We start from the raw sequence: 21,713 nt of genomic DNA on the forward strand, positions 1-21,713 counted from the left end.
TTGCCAGACTGCAAGGGATGCTGTTTCAAACTAAACCGAAGAACACATCAGCCTGCTCCTGGCTGCACATGCGCATGCTTTTAATGCTTGTGAGCATCAGCTCTGAAAGAGATTCAGCAAAATAGCCTAAAAGAGCCTAAACCAAAATAAGATCAAATCAAATGATAAAATAATCAAATAACAAACCAAAATAAAAACGCGTCAAGCAAGGTAAAATAAAATAAGATAAACCAACATAAAATAGAATAAGAAGAAATAACCCCAAAGAAAATAGAATAAAATCAAATACAGTCACATCACATGAAAGAAACGAAACTAAACTAACATAAACCAACAGAACAAGACGGAAAATAAAATAAAGTAAAATGAAGTAAAATCAAATGAAATCCAATCCTGTTTCTGCTTGTATCCTTTTTGATTTGTGTCCTCGAAAGTGTTTCTGGAGCTGTAAACCCCCTGGCATTTCAGGCAAATAGTGGTCTCCTTGTTATTCGCCTCATCGTGAGTGCAGGGAATAGAACAGGGATGAAGAGAAGAGTAGGGTTGAGTTGGAAGGGACCTGCAGCGATCCTTCAGGACTCTCTAGCTGAGGTGGAGACGACGAGCAGGAGCAAGGCAAAGGCTGAGAGGGCTGCCGTCACCTTCAGGAAAGGTATTGAGGGTGAAGGCCAAGGGAGGAGAAAAGCTCTGGAGTGCAGGGAAAAAGAGGGTCAAGAAGAGAAAAGGATTTGGGACTTCTTTCCCAGAAGAAGACCTCAGCATAAGCAGGGGAGTAGCAAATGTCCCTTGGTGCATGGGTCAGGAACGGCGAGGCCATCCTGCACGTGCTCTCCGTCTCTGCACAGTTCATGCAGAGGGAACCAAAAGCCTTGCTTTCACCTCTGGCATCCCCACAACCAAATGAATGCAGATGGGACAAAGAGCCTTCACGACGTCGTCTGAATGTCCAGATGTATTTAGCGGGACGCCCAGCAGCTGTGCCCAGGGCATGGCCAGCAAGGGCAGGGACAGCCCCCTGAGCCTCCTGGGCCCAGGGACTGCCTCGGGGCCAGCAGCCCAGAGGCCTTCCTGGGAAGGATGCTGGGCGGAGGGCCGGCGGGCGGGGCTGCGCAGGGGGGGCCCCGTCCCCCCCGTGTCACAGTGCCAGCGCCCGGCAACGCAGCAGTCACCATGCCCCGGGGCAGCATAAAAGGGAGCACGCTCCCGCGTCGCGCTGCCATAGCTGGCCTGGGGGCAGCCCCAAGACGGGCGAGAGGAAGTCCTTGAGGAGGCGGTGGAATTACTTGGCGAGGGCTGAGGGAGGAAGGCCGGAGGAGGCTCGACGAGGCTGCTGGAGACGAGAAGAACCCCCAAGAGCTGGAGGTTGGTGAGGCTGGCTGGCCTTTTCAGCCGGCTAGCAGTGGCAAGAGCAAGGGAATGCCTTCTTGAGGAGCACTGCAGAGCTCGCCATCCTCATCCCCTGCGGAGCCAGTGGCAGCAGCCGTGAGGAACGGGATGCAGAGATGTTGGCGGGGGTGCCGGTGCTTTGGAGCAGCCACTGGTGCCTTGCCAGGCGCAGGAAGGATGGTTGTCCCGCAGATGGATCAGGCCGGGGGCGTTTTGCCCCTCTGGGAAGGCCCTGAGGTGGCAGCAGGTGGAGGGAGAATCGGGGTTGGGCATCTCCTGGGAGGCTTGAGCAGCCTGCGGGCTGAGGAGGCAGGTCTTGCTCACGTGCTCAGGGAATAGCCAATCGCCGGCGACGCTGGGGTCAGGAAGGAATTTTCCCCCAGGGCAGATTGGCTCTGGTGCCCGGGGGTTTTTTGCCTTCCTCTGCAGCATTGAGCATAAGCACTTGTCAGGGCTCCTCTGGGCCAGTTTGGCTGGGTTACTGCCTGTTGCTCATGCACCACGAAGGTGGCCTCTCGTGCCCTGCAGCTGCGGGGAGGAAGGCTTTTTTCCCCCCACGGTGGGCTAGCCAGTGTCCCCGGGGGTTTTTTGCCTTCCTCTGCAGCACTGAGCACGGCCCCTTGCCAGGGCTCCTTTGGGCCGTTTTGGCTAGGTGCCTGCTGCTCCTGCTCCACCAAGGTGGCCCTCGTGCCCCGCAGGCGGCGGGAGGGCGCTTTCTAGACTCGCAGGGCGGACGCCCAGGGCGGCCCCCGGGGGTTGCTGCTCCTCCTCCATAGCATTGAGCGCAGCCCCTTGTCAGGGCTCCTCTGGGCCCTTTGGGCTCAGTTCTTGCCCGCTGCTCTTGCACCTGCGAGGCGCCCCTCGTGCCCTGGCGCTCCCTGGCTCTTTTGCCCGTTGCAGGTTTGGAGCAGGAGGGAGCTCTGCTCTTCCCTTGGCTGCGTTTCCCGAGGTGTCCTTGCTTGTGCAAAACAGCCTGTGCTTGGAAGGGCTGCAGGCTTGCCGCACCATGCGGAGCTGCCGCTTTTCAGCTCTCCCTGCATGCGATGCAAGCGCAGGGCAGGCAGGAGAGCGCTTTTCAGGCCTCCCTGGCCAAGAAGCACAGCGGAGCGAATTTTGGAAGGCAAAAGGGGTGCTTGTCATCGACACGTGTCCTACTTGTGAAAATACCCCAGGGCACCCCACCCCTCCTCTTCTTGTACTTTTCGGTGTGTGGTCGGTCCCCATCCTCCTTCTTCAAGTTCTTCTGCACTGTTGAGAAACGAGGGACTGCTTGGCCTGTCTTCCTGCTTCTCCTTTCTGCACCTTTCCTTTGCCAGACTGCAAGGGATGCTTTTTCAAACTAAACCGAAGAACACATCAGCCTGCTCCTGGCTGCACATGCGCATGCTTTTAATGCTTGTGAGCATCAGCTCTGAAAGAGATTCAGCAAAATAGCCTAAAAGAGCCTAAACCAAAATAAGATCAAATCAAATGATAAAATAATCAAATAACAAACCAAAATAAAAACGCGTCAAGCAAGGTAAAATAAAATAAGATAAACCAACATAAAATAGAATAAGAAGAAATAACCCCAAAGAAAATAGAATAAAATCAAATACAGTCACATCACATGAAAGAAACGAAACTAAACTAACATAAACCAACAGAACAAGACGGAAAATAAAATAAAGTAAAATGAAGTAAAATCAAATGAAATCCAATCCTGTTTCTGCTTGTATCCTTTTTGATTTGTGTCCTCGAAAGTGTTTCTGGAGCTGTAAACCCCCTGGCATTTCAGGCAAATAGTGGTCTCCTTGTTATTCGCCTCATCGTGAGTGCAGGGAATAGAACAGGGATGAAGAGAAGAGTAGGGTTGAGTTGGAAGGGACCCGCAGCGATCCTTCAGGACTCTCTAGCTGAGGTGGAGACGACGAGCAGGAGCAAGGCAAAGGCTGAGAGGGCTGCCGTCACCTTCAGGAAAGGTATTGAGGGTGAAGGCCAAGGGAGGAGAAAAGCTCTGGAGTGCAGGGAAAAAGAGGGTCAAGAAGAGAAAAGGATTTGGGACTTCTTTCCCAGAAGAAGACCTCAGCATAAGCAGGGGAGTAGCAAATGTCCCTTGGTGCATGGGTCAGGAACGGCGAGGCCATCCTGCACGTGCTCTCCGTCTCTGCACAGTTCATGCAGAGGGAACCCAAAGCCTTGCTTTCACCTCTGGCATCCCCACAACCAAATGAATGTAGCTGGGACAAAGAGCCTTCACGACGTCGTCTGAATGTCCAGATGTATTTAGCGGGACGCCCAGCAGCTGTGCCCAGGGCATGGCCAGCAAGGGCAGGGACAGCCCCCTGAGCCTCCTGGGCGCAGGGACTGCCTCGGGGCCAGCAGCCCAGAGGCCTTCCTGGGAAGGATGCTGGGCGGAGGGCCGGCGGGCGGGGCTGCGCAGGGGGGGCCCCGTCCCCCCCGTGTCACAGTGCCAGCGCCCGGCAACGCAGCAGTCACCATGCCCCGGGGCAGCATAAAAGGGAGCACGCTCCCGCGTCGCGCTGCCATAGCTGGCCTGGGGGCAGCCCCAAGACGGGCGAGAGGAAGTCCTTGAGGAGGCGGTGGAATTACTTGGCGAGGGCTGAGGGAGGAAGGCCGGAGGAGGCTCGACGAGGCTGCTGGAGACGAGAAGAACCCCCAAGAGCTGGAGGTTGGTGAGGCTGGCTGGCCTTTTCAGCCGGCTAGCAGTGGCAAGAGCAAGGGAATGCCTTCTTGAGGAGCACTGCAGAGCTCGCCATCCTCATCCCCTGCGGAGCCAGTGGCAGCAGCCGTGAGGAACGGGATGCAGAGATGTTGGCGGGGGTGCCGGTGCTTTGGAGCAGCCACTGGTGCCTTGCCAGGCGCAGGAAGGATGGTTGTCCCGCAGATGGATCAGGCCGGGGGCGTTTTGCCCCTCTGGGAAGGCCCTGAGGTGGCAGCAGGTGGAGGGAGAATCGGGGTTGGGCATCTCCTGGGAGGCGTGAGCAGCCTGCGGGCCGAGGAGGCAGGTCTTGCTCACGTGCTCAGGGAATAGCCAATCGCCGGCGACGCTGGGGTCAGGAAGGAATTTTCCCCCAGGGCAGATTGGCTCTGGTGCCCGGGGGTTTTTTGCCTTCCTCTGCAGCATTGAGCATAAGCACTTGTCAGGGCTCCTCTGGGCCAGTTTGGCTGGGTTACTGCCTGTTGCTCATGCACCACGAAGGTGGCCTCTCGTGCCCTGCAGCTGCGGGGAGGAAGGCTTTTTTCCCCCCACGGTGGGCTAGCAAGTGTCCCCGGGGGTTTTTTGCCTTCCTCTGCAGCACTGAGCACGGCCCCTTGCCAGGGCTCCTTTGGGCCGTTTTGGCTAGGTGCCTGCTGCTCCTGCTCCACCAAGGTGGCCCTCGTGCCCCGCAGGCGGCGGGAGGGCGCTTTCTAGACTCGCAGGGCGGACGCCCAGGGCGGCCCCCGGGGGTTGCTGCTCCTCCTCCATAGCATTGAGCGCAGCCCCTTGTCAGGGCTCCTCTGGGCCCTTTGGGCTCAGTTCTTGCCCGCTGCTCTTGCACCTGCGAGGCGCCCCTCGTGCCTTGGCGCTCCCTGGCTCTTTTGCCCGTTGCAGGTTTGGAGCAGGAGGGAGCTCTGCTCTTCCCTTGGCTGCGTTTCCCGAGGTGTCCTTGCTTGTGCAAAACAGCCTGTGCTTGGAAGGGCTGCAGGCTTGCCGCACCATGCGGAGCTGCCGCTTTTCAGCTCTCCCTGCATGCGATGCAAGCGCAGGGCAGGCAGGAGAGCGCTTTTCAGGCCTCCCTGGCCAAGAAGCACAGCGGAGCAAGTTTGGGAAGGCAAAAGGGGTGCTTGTCATCGACACGTGTCCTACTTGTGAAAATAGCCCAGGGCACCCCACCCCTCCTCTTCTTGTACTTTTCGGTGTGTGGTCGGTCCCCATCCTCCTTCTTCAAGTTCTTCTGCACTGTTGAGAAACGAGGGACTGCTTGGCCTGTCTTCCTGCTTCTCCTTTCTGCACCTTTCCTTTGCCAGACTGCAAGGGATGCTTTTTCAAACTAAACCGAAGAACACATCAGCCTGCTCCTGGCTGCACATGCGCATGCTTTTAATGCTTGTGAGCATCAGCTCTGAAAGAGATTCAGCAAAATAGCCTAAAAGAGCCTAAACCAAAATAAGATCAAATCAAATGATAAAATAATCAAATAACAAACCAAAATAAAAACGCGTCAAGCAAGGTAAAATAAAATAAGATAAACCAACATAAAATAGAATAAGAAGAAATAACCCCAAAGAAAATAGAATAAAATCAAATACAGTCACATCACATGAAAGAAACGAAACTAAACTAACATAAACCAACAGAACAAGACGGAAAATAAAATAAAGTAAAATGAAGTAAAATCAAATGAAATCCAATCCTGTTTCTGCTTGTATCCTTTTTGATTTGTGTCCTCGAAAGTGTTTCTGGAGCTGTAAACCCCCTGGCATTTCAGGCAAATAGTGGTCTCCTTGTTATTCGCCTCATCGTGAGTGCAGGGAATAGAACAGGGATGAAGAGAAGAGTAGGGTTGAGTTGGAAGGGACCTGCAGCGATCCTTCAGGACTCTCTAGCTGAGGTGGAGACGACGAGCAGGAGCAAGGCAAAGGCTGAGAGGGCTGCCGTCACCTTCAGGAAAGGTATTGAGGGTGAAGGCCAAGGGAGGAGAAAAGCTCTGGAGTGCAGGGAAAAAGAGGGTCAAGAAGAGAAAAGGATTTGGGACTTCTTTCCCAGAAGAAGACCTCAGCATAAGCAGGGGAGTAGCAAATGTCCCTTGGTGCATGGGTCAGGAACGGCGAGGCCATCCTGCACGTGCTCTCCGTCTCTGCACAGTTCATGCAGAGGGAACCCAAAGCCTTGCTTTCACCTCTGGCATCCCCACAACCAAATGAATGCAGATGGGACAAAGAGCCTTCACGACGTCGTCTGAATGTCCAGATGTATTTAGCGGGACGCCCAGCAGCTGTGCCCAGGGCATGGCCAGCAAGGGCAGGGACAGCCCCCTGAGCCTGCTGGGCGCAGGGACTGCCTCGGGGCCAGCAGCCCAGAGGCCTTCCTGGGAAGGATGCTGGGCGGAGGGCCGGCGGGCGGGGCTGCGCAGGGGGGGCCCCGTCCCCCCCGTGTCACAGTGCCAGCGCCCGGCAACGCAGCAGTCACCATGCCCCGGGGCAGCATAAAAGGGAGCACGCTCCCGCGTCGCGCTGCCATAGCTGGCCTGGGGGCAGCCCCAAGACGGGCGAGAGGAAGTCCTTGAGGAGGCGGTGGAATTACTTGGCGAGGGCTGAGGGAGGAAGGCCGGAGGAGGCTCGACGAGGCTGCTGGAGATGAGAAGAACCCCCAAGAGCTGGAGGTTGGTGAGGCTGGCTGGCCTTTTCAGCTGGCTAGCAGTGGCAAGAGCAAGGGAATGCCTTCTTGAGGAGCACTGCAGAGCTCGCCATCCTCATCCCCTGCGGAGCCAGTGGCAGCAGCCGTGAGGAACGGGATGCAGAGATGTTGGCGGGGGTGCCGGTGCTTTGGAGCAGCCACTGGTGCCTTGCCAGGCGCAGGAAGGATGGTTGTCCCGCAGATGGATCAGGCCGGGGGCGTTTTGCCCCTCTGGGAAGGCCCTGAGGTGGCAGCAGGTGGAGGGAGAATCGGGGTTGGGCATCTCCTGGGAGGCGTGAGCAGCCTGCGGGCCGAGGAGGCAGGTCTTGCTCACGTGCTCAGGGAATAGCCAATCGCCGGCGACGCTGGGGTCAGGAAGGAATTTTCCCCCAGGGCAGATTGGCTCTGGTGCCCGGGGGTTTTTTGCCTTCCTCTGCAGCATTGAGCATAAGCACTTGTCAGGGCTCCTCTGGGCCAGTTTGGCTGGGTTACTGCCTGTTGCTCATGCACCACGAAGGTGGCCTCTCGTGCCCTGCAGCTGCGGGGAGGAAGGCTTTTTTCCCCCCACGGTGGGCTAGCAAGTGTCCCCGGGGGTTTTTTGCCTTCCTCTGCAGCACTGAGCACGGCCCCTTGCCAGGGCTCCTTTGGGCCGTTTTGGCTAGGTGCCTGCTGCTCCTGCTCCACCAAGGTGGCCCTCGTGCCCCGCAGGCGGGGGGAGGACGCTTTCTAAACTCGCAGGGCGGACGCCCAGGGCGGCCCCCGGGGGTTGCTGCTTCTCCTCCGTAGCATTGAGCGCAGCCCCTTGTCAGGGCTCCTCTGGGCCCTTTGGGCTCAGTTCTTGCCCGCTGCTCTTGCACCTGCGAGGCGCCACTCGTGCCCTGGCGCTCCCTGGCTCTTTTGCCCGTTGCAGGTTTGGAGCAGGAGGGAGCTCTGCTCTTCCCTTGGCTGCGTTTCCCGAGGTGTCCTTGCTTGTGCAAAACAGCCTGTGCTTGGAAGGGCTGCAGGCTTGCCGCACCATGCGGAGCTGCCGCTTTTCAGCTCTCCCTGCATGCGATGCAAGCGCAGGGCAGGCAGGAGAGCGCTTTTCATGCCTCCCTGGCCAAGAAGCACAGCGGAGCAAGTTTGGGAAGGCAAAAGGGGTGCTTGTCATCGACACGTGTCCTACTTGTGAAAATACCCCAGGGCACCCCACCCCTCCTCTTCTTGTACTTTTCGGTGTGTGGTCGGTCCCCATCCTCCTTCTTCAAGTTCTTCTGCACTGTTGAGAAACGAGGGACTGCTTGGCCTGTCTTCCTGCTTCTCCTTTCTGCACCTTTCCTTTGCCAGACTGCAAGGGATGCTTTTTCAAACTAAACCGAAGAACACATCAGCCTGCTCCTGGCTGCACATGCGCATGCTTTTAATGCTTGTGAGCATCAGCTCTGAAAGAGATTCAGCAAAATAGCCTAAAAGAGCCTAAACCAAAATAAGATCAAATCAAATGATAAAATAATAAGATAACAAAACAAAATAAAGATGGGTAAAGCAAGGTAAAATAAAATAAGATAAACCAACATAAAATAGAATAAGAAGAAATAACCCCAAAGAAAATAGAATAAAATCAAATACAGTCACATCACATGAAAGAAACAAAACTAAACTAACATAAACCAACAGAACAAGACGGAAAATAAAATAAAGTAAAATGAAGTAAAATCAAATGAAATCCAATCCTGTTTCTGCTTGTATCCTTTTTGATTTGTGTCCTCGAAAGTGTTTCTGGAGCTGTAAACCCCCTGGCATTTCAGGCAAATAGTGGTCTCCTTGTTATTCGCCTCATCGTCAGTGCAGGGAATAGAACACAAGTGAAGAGAAGAGAAGGGTTGAGTTGGAAGGGACCTGCAGCCATCCTTCAGGACTCTCTAGCTGAGGTGGAGACGACGAGCAGGAGCAAGGCAAAGGCTGAGAGGGCTGCCGTCACCTTCAGGAAAGGTATTGAGGGTGAAGGCCAAGGGAGGAGAAAAGCTCTGGAGTGCAGGGAAAAAGAGGGTCAAGAAGAGAAAAGGATTTGGGACTTCTTTCCCAGAAGAAGACCTCAGCATAAGCAGGGGAGTAGCAAATGTCCCTTGGTGCATGGGTCAGGAACGGCGAGGCCATCCTGCACGTGCTCTCCGTCTCTGCACAGTTCATGCAGAGGGAACCCAAAGCCTTGCTTTCACCTCTGGCATCCCCACAACCAAATGAATGCAGATGGGACAAAGAGCCTTCACGACGTCGTCTGAATGTCCAGATGTATTTAGCGGGACGCCCAGCAGCTGTGCCCAGGGCATGGCCAGCAAGGGCAGGGACAGCCCCCTGAGCCTGCTGGGCGCAGGGACTGCCTCGGGGCCAGCAGCCCAGAGGCCTTCCTGGGAAGGATGCTGGGCGGAGGGCCGGCGGGCGGGGCTGCGCAGGGGGGGCCCCGTCCCCCCCGTGTCACAGTGCCAGCGCCCGGCAACGCAGCAGTCACCATGCCCCGGGGCAGCATAAAAGGGAGCACGCTCCCGCGTCGCGCTGCCATAGCTGGCCTGGGGGCAGCCCCAAGACGGGCGAGAGGAAGTCCTTGAGGAGGCGGTGGAATTACTTGGCGAGGGCTGAGGGAGGAAGGCCGGAGGAGGCTCGACGAGGCTGCTGGAGACGAGAAGAAGCACCAAGAGCTGGAGGTTGGTGAGGCTGGCTGGCCTTTTCAGCTGGCTAGCAGTGGCAAGAGCAAGGGAATGCCTTCTTGAGGAGCACTGCAGAGCTCGCCATCCTCATCCCCTGCGGAGCCAGTGGCAGCAGCCGTGAGGAACGGGATGCAGAGATGTTGGCGGGGGTGCCGGTGCTTTGGAGCAGCCACTGGTGCCTTGCCAGGCGCAGGAAGGATGGTTGTCCCGCAGATGGATCAGGCCGGGGGCGTTTTGCCCCTCTGGGAAGGCCCTGAGGTGGCAGCAGGTGGAGGGAGAATCGGGGTTGGGCATCTCCTGGGAGGCGTGAGCAGCCTGCGGGCCGAGGAGGCAGGTCTTGCTCACGTGCTCAGGGAATAGCCAATCGCCGGCGACGCTGGGGTCAGGAAGGAATTTTCCCCCAGGGCAGATTGGCTCTGGTGCCCGGGGGTTTTTTGCCTTCCTCTGCAGCATTGAGCATAAGCACTTGTCAGGGCTCCTCTGGGCCAGTTTGGCTGGGTTACTGCCTGTTGCTCATGCACCACGAAGGTGGCCTCTCGTGCCCTGCAGCTGCGGGGAGGAAGGCTTTTTTCCCCCCACGGTGGGCTAGCAAGTGTCCCCGGGGGTTTTTTGCCTTCCTCTGCAGCACTGAGCACGGCCCCTTGCCAGGGCTCCTTTGGGCCCTTTTGGCTAGGTGCCTGCTGCTCCTGCTCCACCAAGGTGGCCCTCGTGCCCCGCAGGCGGGGGGAGGACGCTTTCTAAACTCGCAGGGCGGACGCCCAGGGCGGCCCCCGGGGGTTGCTGCTCCTCCTCCGTAGCATTGAGCGCAGCCCCTTGTCAGGGCTCCTCTGGGCCCTTTGGGCTCAGTTCTTGCCCGCTGCTCTTGCACCTGCGAGGCGCCACTCGTGCCCTGGCGCTCCCTGGCTCTTTTGCCCATTGCAGGTTTGGAGCAGGAGCGAGCTCTGCTCTTCCCTTGGCTGCGTTTCCCGAGGTGTCCTTGCTTGTGCAAAACAGCCTGTGCTTGGAAGGGCTGCAGGCTTGCTGCACCATGCGGAGCTGCAGCTTTTCAGCTCTCCCTGCATGCGATGCAAGCGCAGGGCAGGCAGGAGAGCGCTTTTCAGGCCTCCCTGGCCAAGAAGCACAGCGGAGCGAATTTTGGAAGGCAAAAGGGGTGCTTGTCATCGACACGTGGCCTACTTGTGAAAATAGCCCAGGGCACCACACCCCTCCTCTTCTTGTACTTTTCGGTGTGTGGTCGGTCCCCATCCTCCTTCTTCAAGTTCTTCTGCACTGTTGAGAAACGAGGGACTGCTTGGCCTGTCTTCCTGCTGCTCCTTTCTGCAGCTTTCCTTTGCCAGACTGCAAGGGATGCTGTTTCAAACTAAACCGAAGAACACATCAGCCTGCTCCTGGCTGCACATGCGCATGCTTTTAATGCTTGTGAGCATCAGCTCTGAAAGAGATTCAGCAAAATAGCCTAAAAGAGCCTAAACCAAAATAAGATCAAATCAAATGATAAAATAATCAAATAACAAACCAAAATAAAAACGCGTCAAGCAAGGTAAAATAAAATAAGATAAACCAACATAAAATAGAATAAGAAGAAATAACCCCAAAGAAAATAGAATAAAATCAAATACAGTCACATCACATGAAAGAAACAAAACTAAACTAACATAAACCAACAGAACAAGACGGAAAATAAAATAAAGTAAAATGAAGTAAAATCAAATGAAATCCAATCCTGTTTCTGCTTGTATCCTTTTTGATTTGTGTCCTCGAAAGTGTTTCTGGAGCTGTAAACCCCCTGGCATTTCAGGCAAATAGTGGTCTCCTTGTTATTCGCCTCATCGTGAGTGCAGGGAATAGAACAGGGATGAAGAGAAGAGTAGGGTTGAGTTGGAAGGGACCCGCAGCAATCCTTCAGGACTCTCTAGCTGAGGTGGAGACGACGAGCAGGAGCAAGGCAAAGGCTGAGAGGGCTGCCGTCACCTTCAGGAAAGGTATTGAGGGTGAAGGCCAAGGGAGGAGAAAAGCTCTGGAGTGCAGGGAAAAAGAGGGTCAAGAAGAGAAAAGGATTTGGGACTTCTTTCCCAGAAGAAGACCTCAGCATAAGCAGGGGAGTAGCAAATGTCCCTTGGTGCATGGGTCAGGAACGGCGAGGCCATCCTGCACGTGCTCTCCGTCTCTGCACAGTTCATGCAGAGGGAACCAAAAGCCTTGCTTTCACCTCTGGCATCCCCACAACCAAATGAATGCAGATGGGACAAAGAGCCTTCACGACGTCGTCTGAATGTCCAGATGTATTTAGCGGGACGCCCAGCAGCTGTGCCCAGGGCATGGCCAGCAAGGGCAGGGACAGCCCCCTGAGCCTGCTGGGCGCAGGGACTGCCTCGGGGCCAGCAGCCCAGAGGCCTTCCTGGGAAGGATGCTGGGCGGAGGGCCGGCGGGCGGGGCTGCGCAGGGGGGGCCCCGTCCCCCCCGTGTCACAGTGCCAGCGCCCGGCAACGCAGCAGTCACCATGCCCCGGGGCAGCATAAAAGGGAGCACGCTCCCGCGTCGCGCTGCCATAGCTGGCCTGGGGGCAGCCCCAAGACGGGCGAGAGGAAGTCCTTGAGGAGGCGGTGGAATTACTTGGCGAGGGCTGAGGGAGGAAGGCCGGAGGAGGCTCGACGAGGCTGCTGGAGACGAGAAGAACCCCCAAGAGCTGGAGGTTGGTGAGGCTGGCTGGCCTTTTCAGCCGGCTAGCAGTGGCAAGAGCAAGGGAATGCCTTCTTGAGGAGCACTGCAGAGCTCGCCATCCTCATCCCCTGCGGAGCCAGTGGCAGCAGCCGTGAGGAACGGGATGCAGAGATGTTGGCGGGGGTGCCGGTGCTTTGGAGCAGCCACTGGTGCCTTGCCAGGCGCCGGAAGGATGGTTGTCCCGCAGATGGATCAGGCCGGGGGCGTTTTGCCCCTCTGGGAAGGCCCTGAGGTGGCAGCAGGTGGAGGGAGAATCGGGGTTGGGCATCTCCTGGGAGGCGTGAGCAGCCTGCGGGCCGAGGAGGCAGGTCTTGCTCACGTGCTCAGGGAATAGCCAATCGCCGGCGACGCTGGGGTCAGGAAGGAATTTTCCCCCAGGGCAGATTGGCTCTGGTGCCCGGGGGTTTTTTGCCTTCCTCTGCAGCATTGAGCATAAGCACTTGTCAGGGCTCCTCTGGGCCAGTTTGGCTGGGTTACTGCCTGTTGCTCATGCACCACGAAGGTGGCCTCTCGTGCCCTGCAGCTGCGGGGAGGAAGGCTTTTTTCCCCCCACGGTGGGCTAGCAAGTGTCCCCGGGGGTTTTTTGCCTTCCTCTGCAGCACTGAGCACGGCCCCTTGCCAGGGCTCCTTTGGGCCGTTTTGGCTAGGTGCCTGCTGCTCCTGCTCCACCAAGGTGGCCCTCGTGCCCCGCAGGCGGGGGGAGGACGCTTTCTAAACTCTCAGGGCGGACGCCCAGGGTGGCCCCCGGGGGTTGCTGCTCCTCCTCCGTAGCATTGAGCGCAGCCCCTTGTCAGGGCTCCTCTGGGCCCTTTGGGCTCAGTTCTTGCCCGCTGCTCTTGCACCTGCGAGGCGCCACTCGTGCCCTGGCGCTCCCTGGCTCTTTTGCCCATTGCAGGTTTGGAGCAGGAGGGAGCTCTGCTCTTCCCTTGGCTGCGTTTCCCGAGGTGTCCTTGCTTGTGCAAAACAGCCTGTGCTTGGAAGGGCTGCAGGCTTGCCGCACCATGCGGAGCTGCCGCTTTTCAGCTCTCCCTGCATGCGATGCAAGCGCAGGGCAGGCAGGAGAGCGCTTTTCATGCCTCCCTGGCCAAGAAGCACAGCGGAGCGAATTTTGGAAGGCAAAAGGGGTGCTTGTCATCGACACGTGTCCTACTTGTGAAAATAGCCCAGGGCACCACACCCCTCCTCTTCTTGTACTTTTCGGTGTGTGGTCGGTCCCCATCCTCCTTCTTCAAGTTCTTCTGCACTGTTGAGAAACGAGGGACTGCTTGGCCTGTCTTCCTGCTGCTCCTTTCTGCGGCTTTCCTTTGCCAGACTGCAAGGGATGCTGTTTCAAACTAAACCGAAGAACACATCAGCCTGCTCCTGGCTGCACATGCGCATGCTTTTAATGCTTGTGAGCATCAGCTCTGAAAGAGATTCAGCAAAATAGCCTAAAAGAGCCTAAACCAAAATAAGATCAAATCAAATGATAAAATAATCAAATAACAAACCAAAATAAAAACGCGTCAAGCAAGGTAAAATAAAATAAGATAAACCAACATAAAATAGAATAAGAAGAAATAACCCCAAAGAAAATAGAATAAAATCAAATACAGTCACATCACATGAAAGAAACGAAACTAAACTAACATAAACCAACAGAACAAGACGGAAAATAAAATAAAGTAAAATGAAGTAAAATCAAATGAAATCCAATCCTGTTTCTGCTTGTATCCTTTTTGATTTGTGTCCTCGAAAGTGTTTCTGGAGCTGTAAACCCCCTGGCATTTCAGGCAAATAGTGGTCTCCTTGTTATTCGCCTCATCGTGAGTGCAGGGAATAGAACAGGGATGAAGAGAAGAGTAGGGTTGAGTTGGAAGGGACCCGCAGCGATCCTTCAGGACTCTCTAGCTGAGGTGGAGACGACGAGCAGGAGCAAGGCAAAGGCTGAGAGGGCTGCCGTCACCTTCAGGAAAGGTATTGAGGGTGAAGGCCAAGGGAGGAGAAAAGCTCTGGAGTGCAGGGAAAAAGAGGGTCAAGAAGAGAAAAGGATTTGGGACTTCTTTCCCAGAAGAAGACCTCAGCATAAGCAGGGGAGTAGCAAATGTCCCTTGGTGCATGGGTCAGGAACGGCGAGGCCATCCTGCACGTGCTCTCCGTCTCTGCACAGTTCATGCAGAGGGAACCCAAAGCCTTGCTTTCACCTCTGGCATCCCCACAACCAAATGAATGTAGCTGGGACAAACAGCCTTCACGACGTCGTCTGAATGTCCAGATGTATTTAGCGGGACGCCCAGCAGCTGTGCCCAGGGCATGGCCAGCAAGGGCAGGGACAGCCCCCTGAGCCTCCTGGGCGCAGGGACTGCCTCGGGGCCAGCAGCCCAGAGGCCTTCCTGGGAAGGATGCTGGGCGGAGGGCCGGCGGGCGGGGCTGCGCAGGGGGGGCCCCGTCCCCCCCGTGTCACAGTGCCAGCGCCCGGCAACGCAGCAGTCACCATGCCCCGGGGCAGCATAAAAGGGAGCACGCTCCCGCGTCGCGCTGCCATAGCTGGCCTGGGGGCAGCCCCAAGACGGGCGAGAGGAAGTCCTTGAGGAGGCGGTGGAATTACTTGGCGAGGGCTGAGGGAGGAAGGCCGGAGGAGGCTCGACGAGGCTGCTGGAGACGAGAAGAAGCACCAAGAGCTGGAGGTTGGTGAGGCTGGCTGGCCTTTTCAGCCGGCTAGCAGTGGCAAGAGCAAGGGAATGCCTTCTTGAGGAGCACTGCAGAGCTCGCCATCCTCATCCCCTGCGGAGCCAGTGGCAGCAGCCGTGAGGAACGGGATGCAGAGATGTTGGCGGGGGTGCCGGTGCTTTGGAGCAGCCACTGGTGCCTTGCCAGGCGCAGGAAGGATGGTTGTCCCGCAGATGGATCAGGCCGGGGGCGTTTTGCCCCTCTGGGAAGGCCCTGAGGTGGCAGCAGGTGGAGGGAGAATCGGGGTTGGGCATCTCCTGGGAGGCGTGAGCAGCCTGCGGGCCGAGGAGGCAGGTCTTGCTCACGTGCTCAGGGAATAGCCAATCGCCGGCGACGCTGGGGTCAGGAAGGAATTTTCCCCCAGGGCAGATTGGCTCTGGTGCCCGGGGGTTTTTTGCCTTCCTCTGCAGCATTGAGCATAAGCACTTGTCAGGGCTCCTCTGGGCCAGTTTGGCTGGGTTACTGCCTGTTGCTCATGCACCACGAAGGTGGCCTCTCGTGCCCTGCAGCTGCGGGGAGGAAGGCTTTTTTCCCCCCACGGTGGGCTAGCAAGTGTCCCCGGGGGTTTTTTGCCTTCCTCTGCAGCACTGAGCACGGCCCCTTGCCAGGGCTCCTTTGGGCCGTTTTGGCTAGGTGCCTGCTGCTCCTGCTCCACCAAGGTGGCCCTCGTGCCCCACAGGCGGGGGGAGGACGCTTTCTAGACTCGCAGGGCGGACGCCCAGGGCGGCCCCCGGGGGTTGCTGCTCCTCCTCCATAGCATTGAGCGCAGCCCCTTGTCAGGGCTCCTCTGGGCCCTTTGGGCTCAGTTCTTGCCCGCTGCTCTTGCACCTGCGAGGCGCCACTCGTGCCCTGGTGCTCCCTGGCTCTTTTGCCCGTTGCAGGTTTGGAGCAGGAGGGAGCTCTGCTCTTCCCTTGGCTGCGTTTCCCGAGGTGTCCTTGCTTGTGCAAAACAGCCTGTGCTTGGAAGGGCTGCAGGCTTGCCGCACCATGCGGAGCTGCCGCTTTTCAGCTCTCCCTGCATGCGATGCAAGCGCAGGGCAGGCAGGAGAGCGCTTTTCATGCCTCCCTGGCCAAGAAGCACAGCGGAGCAAGTTTGGGAAGGCAAAAGGGGTGCTTGTCATCGACACGTGTCCTACTTGTGAAAATAGCCCAGGGCACCCCACCCCTCCTCTTCTTGTACTTTTCGGTGTGTGGTCGGTCCCCATCCTCCTTCTTCAAGTTCTTCTGCACTGTTGAGAAACGAGGGACTGCTTGGCCTGTCTTCCTGCTTCTCCTTTCTGCAGCTTTCCTTTGCCAGACTGCAAGGGATGCTGTTTCAAACTAAACCGAAGAACACATCAGCCTGCTCCTGGCTGCACATGCGCATTGTGTTAATGCTTGTGAGCATCAGCTCTGAAAGAGATTCAGCAAAATAGCCTAAAAGAGCCTAAACCAAAATAAGATCAAATCAAATGATAAAATAATCAAATAACAAACCAAAATAAAAACGCGTCAAGCAAGGTAAAATAAAATAAGATAAACCAACATAAAATAGAATAAGAAGAAATAACCCCAAAGAAAATAGAATAAAATCAAATACAGTCACATCACATGAAAGAAACAAAACTAAACTAACATAAACCAACAGAACAAGACGGAAAATAAAATAAAGTAAAATGAAGTAAAATCAAATGAAATCCAATCCTGTTTCTGCTTGTATCCTTTTTGATTTGTGTCCTCGAAAGTGTTTCTGGAGCTGTAAACCCCCTGGCATTTCAGGCAAATAGTGGTCTCCTTGTTATTCGCCTCATCGTGAGTGCAGGGAATAGAACAGGGATGAAGAGAAGAGTAGGGTTGAGTTGGAAGGGACCCGCAGCGATCCTTCAGGACTCTCTAGCTGAGGTGGAGACGACGAGCAGGAGCAAGGCAAAGGCTGAGAGGGCTGCCGTCACCTTCAGGAAAGGTATTGAGGGTGAAGGCCAAGGGAGGAGAAAAGCTCTGGAGTGCAGGGAAAAAGAGGGTCAAGAAGAGAAAAGGATTTGGGACTTCTTTCCCAGAAGAAGACCTCAGCATAAGCAGGGGAGTAGCAAATGTCCCTTGGTGCATGGGTCAGGAACGGCGAGGCCATCCTGCACGTGCTCTCCGTCTCTGCACAGTTCATGCAGAGGGAACCCAAAGCCTTGCTTTCACCTCTGGCATCCCCACAACCAAATGAATGTAGCTGGGACAAACAGCCTTCACGACGTCGTCTGAATGTCCAGATGTATTTAGCGGGACGCCCAGCAGCTGTGCCCAGGGCATGGCCAGCAAGGGCAGGGACAGCCCCCTGAGCCTCCTGGGCCCAGGGACTGCCTCGGGGCCAGCAGCCCAGAGGCCTTCCTGGGAAGGATGCTGGGCGGAGGGCCGGCGGGCGGGGCTGCGCAGGGGGGGCCCCGTCCCCCCCGTGTCACAGTGCCAGCGCCCGGCAACGCAGCAGTCACCATGCCCCGGGGCAGCATAAAAGGGAGCACGCTCCCGCGTCGCGCAGCCATAGCTGGCCTGGGGGCAGCCCCAAGACGGGCGAGAGGAAGTCCTTGAGGAGGCGGTGGAATTACTTGGCGAGGGCTGAGGGAGGAAGGCCGGAGGAGGCTCGACGAGGCTGCTGGAGACGAGAAGAACCCCCAAGAGCTGGAGGTTGGTGAGGCTGGCTGGCCTTTTCAGCTGGCTAGCAGTGGCAAGAGCAAGGGAATGCCTTCTTGAGGAGCACTGCAGAGCTCGCCATCCTCATCCCCTGCGGAGCCAGTGTCAGCAGCCGTGAGGAATGGGATGCAGAGATGTTGGCGGGGGTGCCGGTGCTTTGGAGCAGCCACTGGTGCCTTGCCAGGCGCAGGAAGGATGGTTGTCCCGCAGATGGATCAGGCCGGGGGCGTTTTGCCCCTCTGGGAAGGCCCTGAGGTGGCAGCAGGTGGAGGGAGAATCGGGGTTGGGCATCTCCTGGGAGGCGTGAGCAGCCTGCGGGCCGAGGAGGCAGGTCTTGCTCACGTGCTCAGGGAATAGCCAATCGCCGGCGACGCTGGGGTCAGGAAGGAATTTTCCCCCAGGGCAGATTGGCTCTGGTGCCCGGGGGTTTTTTGCCTTCCTCTGCAGCATTGAGCATAAGCACTTGTCAGGGCTCCTCTGGGCCAGTTTGGCTGGGTTACTGCCTGTTGCTCATGCACCACGAAGGTGGCCTCTCATGCCCTGCAGCTGCGGGGAGGAAGGCTTTTTTCCCCCCACGGTGGGCTAGCAAGTGTCCCCGGGGGTTTTTTGCCTTCCTCTGCAGCACTGAGCACGGCCCCTTGCCAGGGCTCCTTTGGGCCCTTTTGGCTAGGTGCCTGCTGCTCCTGCTCCACCAAGGTGGCCCTCGTGCCCCGCAGGCGGCGGGAGGACGCTTTCTAAACTCGCAGGGCGGACGCCCAGGGCGGCCCCCGGGGGTTGCTGCTTCTCCTCCGTAGCATTGAGCGCAGCCCCTTGTCAGGGCTCCTCTGGGCCCTTTGGGCTCAGTTCTTGCCCGCTGCTCTTGCACCTGCGAGGCGCCACTCGTGCCCTGGCGCTCCCTGGCTCTTTTGCCCATTGCAGGTTTGGAGCAGGAGGGAGCTCTGCTCTTCCCTTGGCTGCGTTTCCCGAGGTGTCCTTGCTTGTGCAAAACAGCCTGTGCTTGGAAGGGCTGCAGGCTTGCCGCACCATGCGGAGCTGCCGCTTTTCAGCTCTCCCTGCATGCGATGCAAGCGCAGGGCAGGCAGGAGAGCGCTTTTCAGGCCTCCCTGGCCAAGAAGCACAGCGGAGCGAATTTTGGAAGGCAAAAGGGGTGCTTGTCATCGACACGTGGCCTACTTGTGAAAATAGCCCAGGGCACCACACCCCTCCTCTTCTTGTACTTTTCGGTGTGTGGTCGGTCCCCATCCTCCTTCTTCAAGTTCTTCTGCACTGTTGAGAAACGAGGGACTGCTTGGCCTGTCTTCCTGCTGCTCCTTTCTGCAGCTTTCCTTTGCCAGACTGCAAGGGATGCTGTTTCAAACTAAACCGAAGAACACATCAGCCTGCTCCTGGCTGCACATGCGCATGCTTTTAATGCTTGTGAGCATCAGCTCTGAAAGAGATTCAGCAAAATAGCCTAAAAGAGCCTAAACCAAAATAAGATCAAATCAAATGATAAAATAATCAAATAACAAACCAAAATAAAAACGCGTAAAGCAAGGTAAAATAAAATAAGATAAACCAACATAAAATAGAATAAGAAGAAATAACCCCAAAGAAAATAGAATAAAATCAAATACAGTCACATCACATGAAAGAAACAAAACTAAACTAACATAAACCAACAGAACAAGACGGAAAATAAAATAAAGTAAAATGAAGTAAAATCAAATGAAATCCAATCCTGTTTCTGCTTGTATCCTTTTTGATTTGTGTCCTCGAAAGTGTTTCTGGAGCTGTAAACCCCCTGGCATTTCAGGCAACTAGTGGTCTCCTTGTTATTCGCCTCATCGTCAGTGCAGGGAATAGAACACAAGTGAAGAGAAGAGAAGGGTTGAGTTGGAAGGGACCTGCAGCCATCCTTCAGGACTCTCTAGCTGAGGTGGAGACGACTAGCAGGAGCAAGGCAAAGGCTGAGAGGGCTGCCGTCACTTTCAGGAAAGGTATTGAGGGTGAAGGCCAAGGGAGGAGAAAAGCTCTGGAGTGCAGGGAAAAAGATGGTCAAGAAGAGAAAAGGATTTGGGACTTCTTTCCCAGAAGAAGACCTCAGCATAAGCAGGGGAGTAGCAAATGTCCCTTGGTGCATGGGTCAGGAACGGCGAGGCCATCCTGCACGTGCTCTCCGTCTCTGCACAGTTCACGCCGAGGGAACCAAAAGCCTTGCTTTCACCTCTGGCATCCCCACAACCAAATGAATGTAGCTGGGACAAACAGCCTTCACGACGTCGTCTGAATGTCCAGATGTATTTAGCGGGACGCCCAGCAGCTGTGCCCAGGGCATGGCCAGCAAGGGCAGGGACAGCCCCCTGAGCCTCCTGGGCCCAGGGAGTGCCTCGGGGCCAGCAGCCCAAAGGCCTTCCTGGGAAGGATGCTGGGCGGAGGGCCGGCGGGCGGGGCTGCGCAGGGGGGGGGCCCGTCACCCCCGTGTCACAGTGCCAGCGCCCGGCAACGCAGCAGTCACCATGCCCCGGGGCAGCATAAAAGGGAGCACGCTCCCGCGTCGCGCTGCCATAGCTGGCCTGGGGGCAGCCCCAAGACGGGCGAGAGGAAGTCCTTGAGGAGGCGGTGGAATTACTTGGCGAGGGCTGAGGGAGGAAGGCTGGAGGAGGCTCGACGAGGCTGCTGGAGACGAGAAGAACCCCCAAGAGCTGGAGGTTGGTGAGGCTGGCTGGCCTTTTCAGCTGGCTAGCAGTGGCAAGAGCAAGGGAATGCCTTCTTGAGGAGCACTGCAGAGCTCGCCATCCTCATCCCCTGCGGAGCCAGTGGCAGCAGCCGTGAGGAACGGGATGCAGAGATGTTGGCGGGGGTGCCGGTGCTTTGGAGCAGCCACTGGTGCCTTGCCAGGCGCAGGAAGGATGGTTGTCCCGCAGATGGATCAGGCCGGGGGCGTTTTGCCCCTCTGGGAAGGCCCTGAGGTGGCAGCAGGTGGAGGGAGAATCGGGGTTGGGCATCTCCTGGGAGGCGTGAGCAGCCTGCGGGCCGAGGAGGCAGGTCTTGCTCACGTGCTCAGGGAATAGCCAATCGCCGGCGACGCTGGGGTCAGGAAGGAATTTTCCCCCAGGGCAGATTGGCTCTGGTGCCCGGGGGTTTTTTGCCTTCCTCTGCAGCATTGAGCATAAGCACTTGTCAGGGCTCCTCTGGGCCATTTTGGCTGGGTTACTGCCTGTTGCTCATGCACCACGAAGGTGGCCTCTCGTGCCCTGCAGCTGCGGGGAGGAAGGCTTTTTTCCCCCCACGGTGGGCTAGCAAGTGTCCCCGGGGGTTTTTTGCCTTCCTCTGCAGCACTGAGCACGGCCCCTTGCCAGGGCTCCTTTGGGCCCTTTTGGCTAGGTGCCTGCTGCTCCTGCTCCACCAAGGTGGCCCTCGTGCCCCGCAGGCGGGGGGAGGACGCTTTCTAAACTCGCAGGGCGGACGCCCAGGGCGGCCCCCGGGGGTTGCTGCTTCTCCTCCGTAGCATTGAGCGCAGCCCCTTGTCAGGGCTCCTCTGGGCCCTTTGGGCTCAGTTCTTGCCCGCTGCTCTTGCACCTGCGAGGCGCCACTCGTGCCCTGGCGCTCCCTGGCTCTTTTGCCCGTTGCAGGTTTGGAGCAGGAGCGAGCTCTGCTCTTCCCTTGGCTGCGTTTCCCGAGGTGTCCTTGCTTGTGCAAAACAGCCTGTGCTTGGAAGGGCTGCAGGCTTGCCGCACCATGCGGAGCTGCCGCTTTTCAGCTCTCCCTGCATGCGATGCAAGCGCAGGGCAGGCAGGAGAGCGCTTTTCATGCCTCCCTGGCCAAGAAGCACAGCGGAGCAAGTTTGGGAAGGCAAAAGGGGTGCTTGTCATCGACACGTGTCCTACTTGTGAAAATACCCCAGGGCACCCCACCCCTCCTCTTCTTGTACTTTTCGGTGTGTGGTCGGTCCCCATCCTCCTTCTTCAAGTTCTTCTGCACTGTTGAGAAACGAGGGACTGCTTGGCCTGTCTTCCTGCTTCTCCTTTCTGCACCTTTCCTTTGCCAGACTGCAAGGGATGCTTTTTCAAACTAAACCGAAGAACACATCAGCCTGCTCCTGGCTGCACATGCGCATGCTTTTAATGCTTGTGAGCATCAGCTCTGAAAGAGATTCAGCAAAATAGCCTAAAAGAGCCTAAACCAAAATAAGA

The sequence above is a fragment of the Platalea leucorodia genome, assembly GCF_965183815.1.
Source record: "Platalea leucorodia genome assembly, contig: HAP1_HAP1_SCAFFOLD_71, whole genome shotgun sequence".
Classification (NCBI taxonomy): domain Eukaryota; kingdom Metazoa; phylum Chordata; class Aves; order Pelecaniformes; family Threskiornithidae; genus Platalea; species Platalea leucorodia.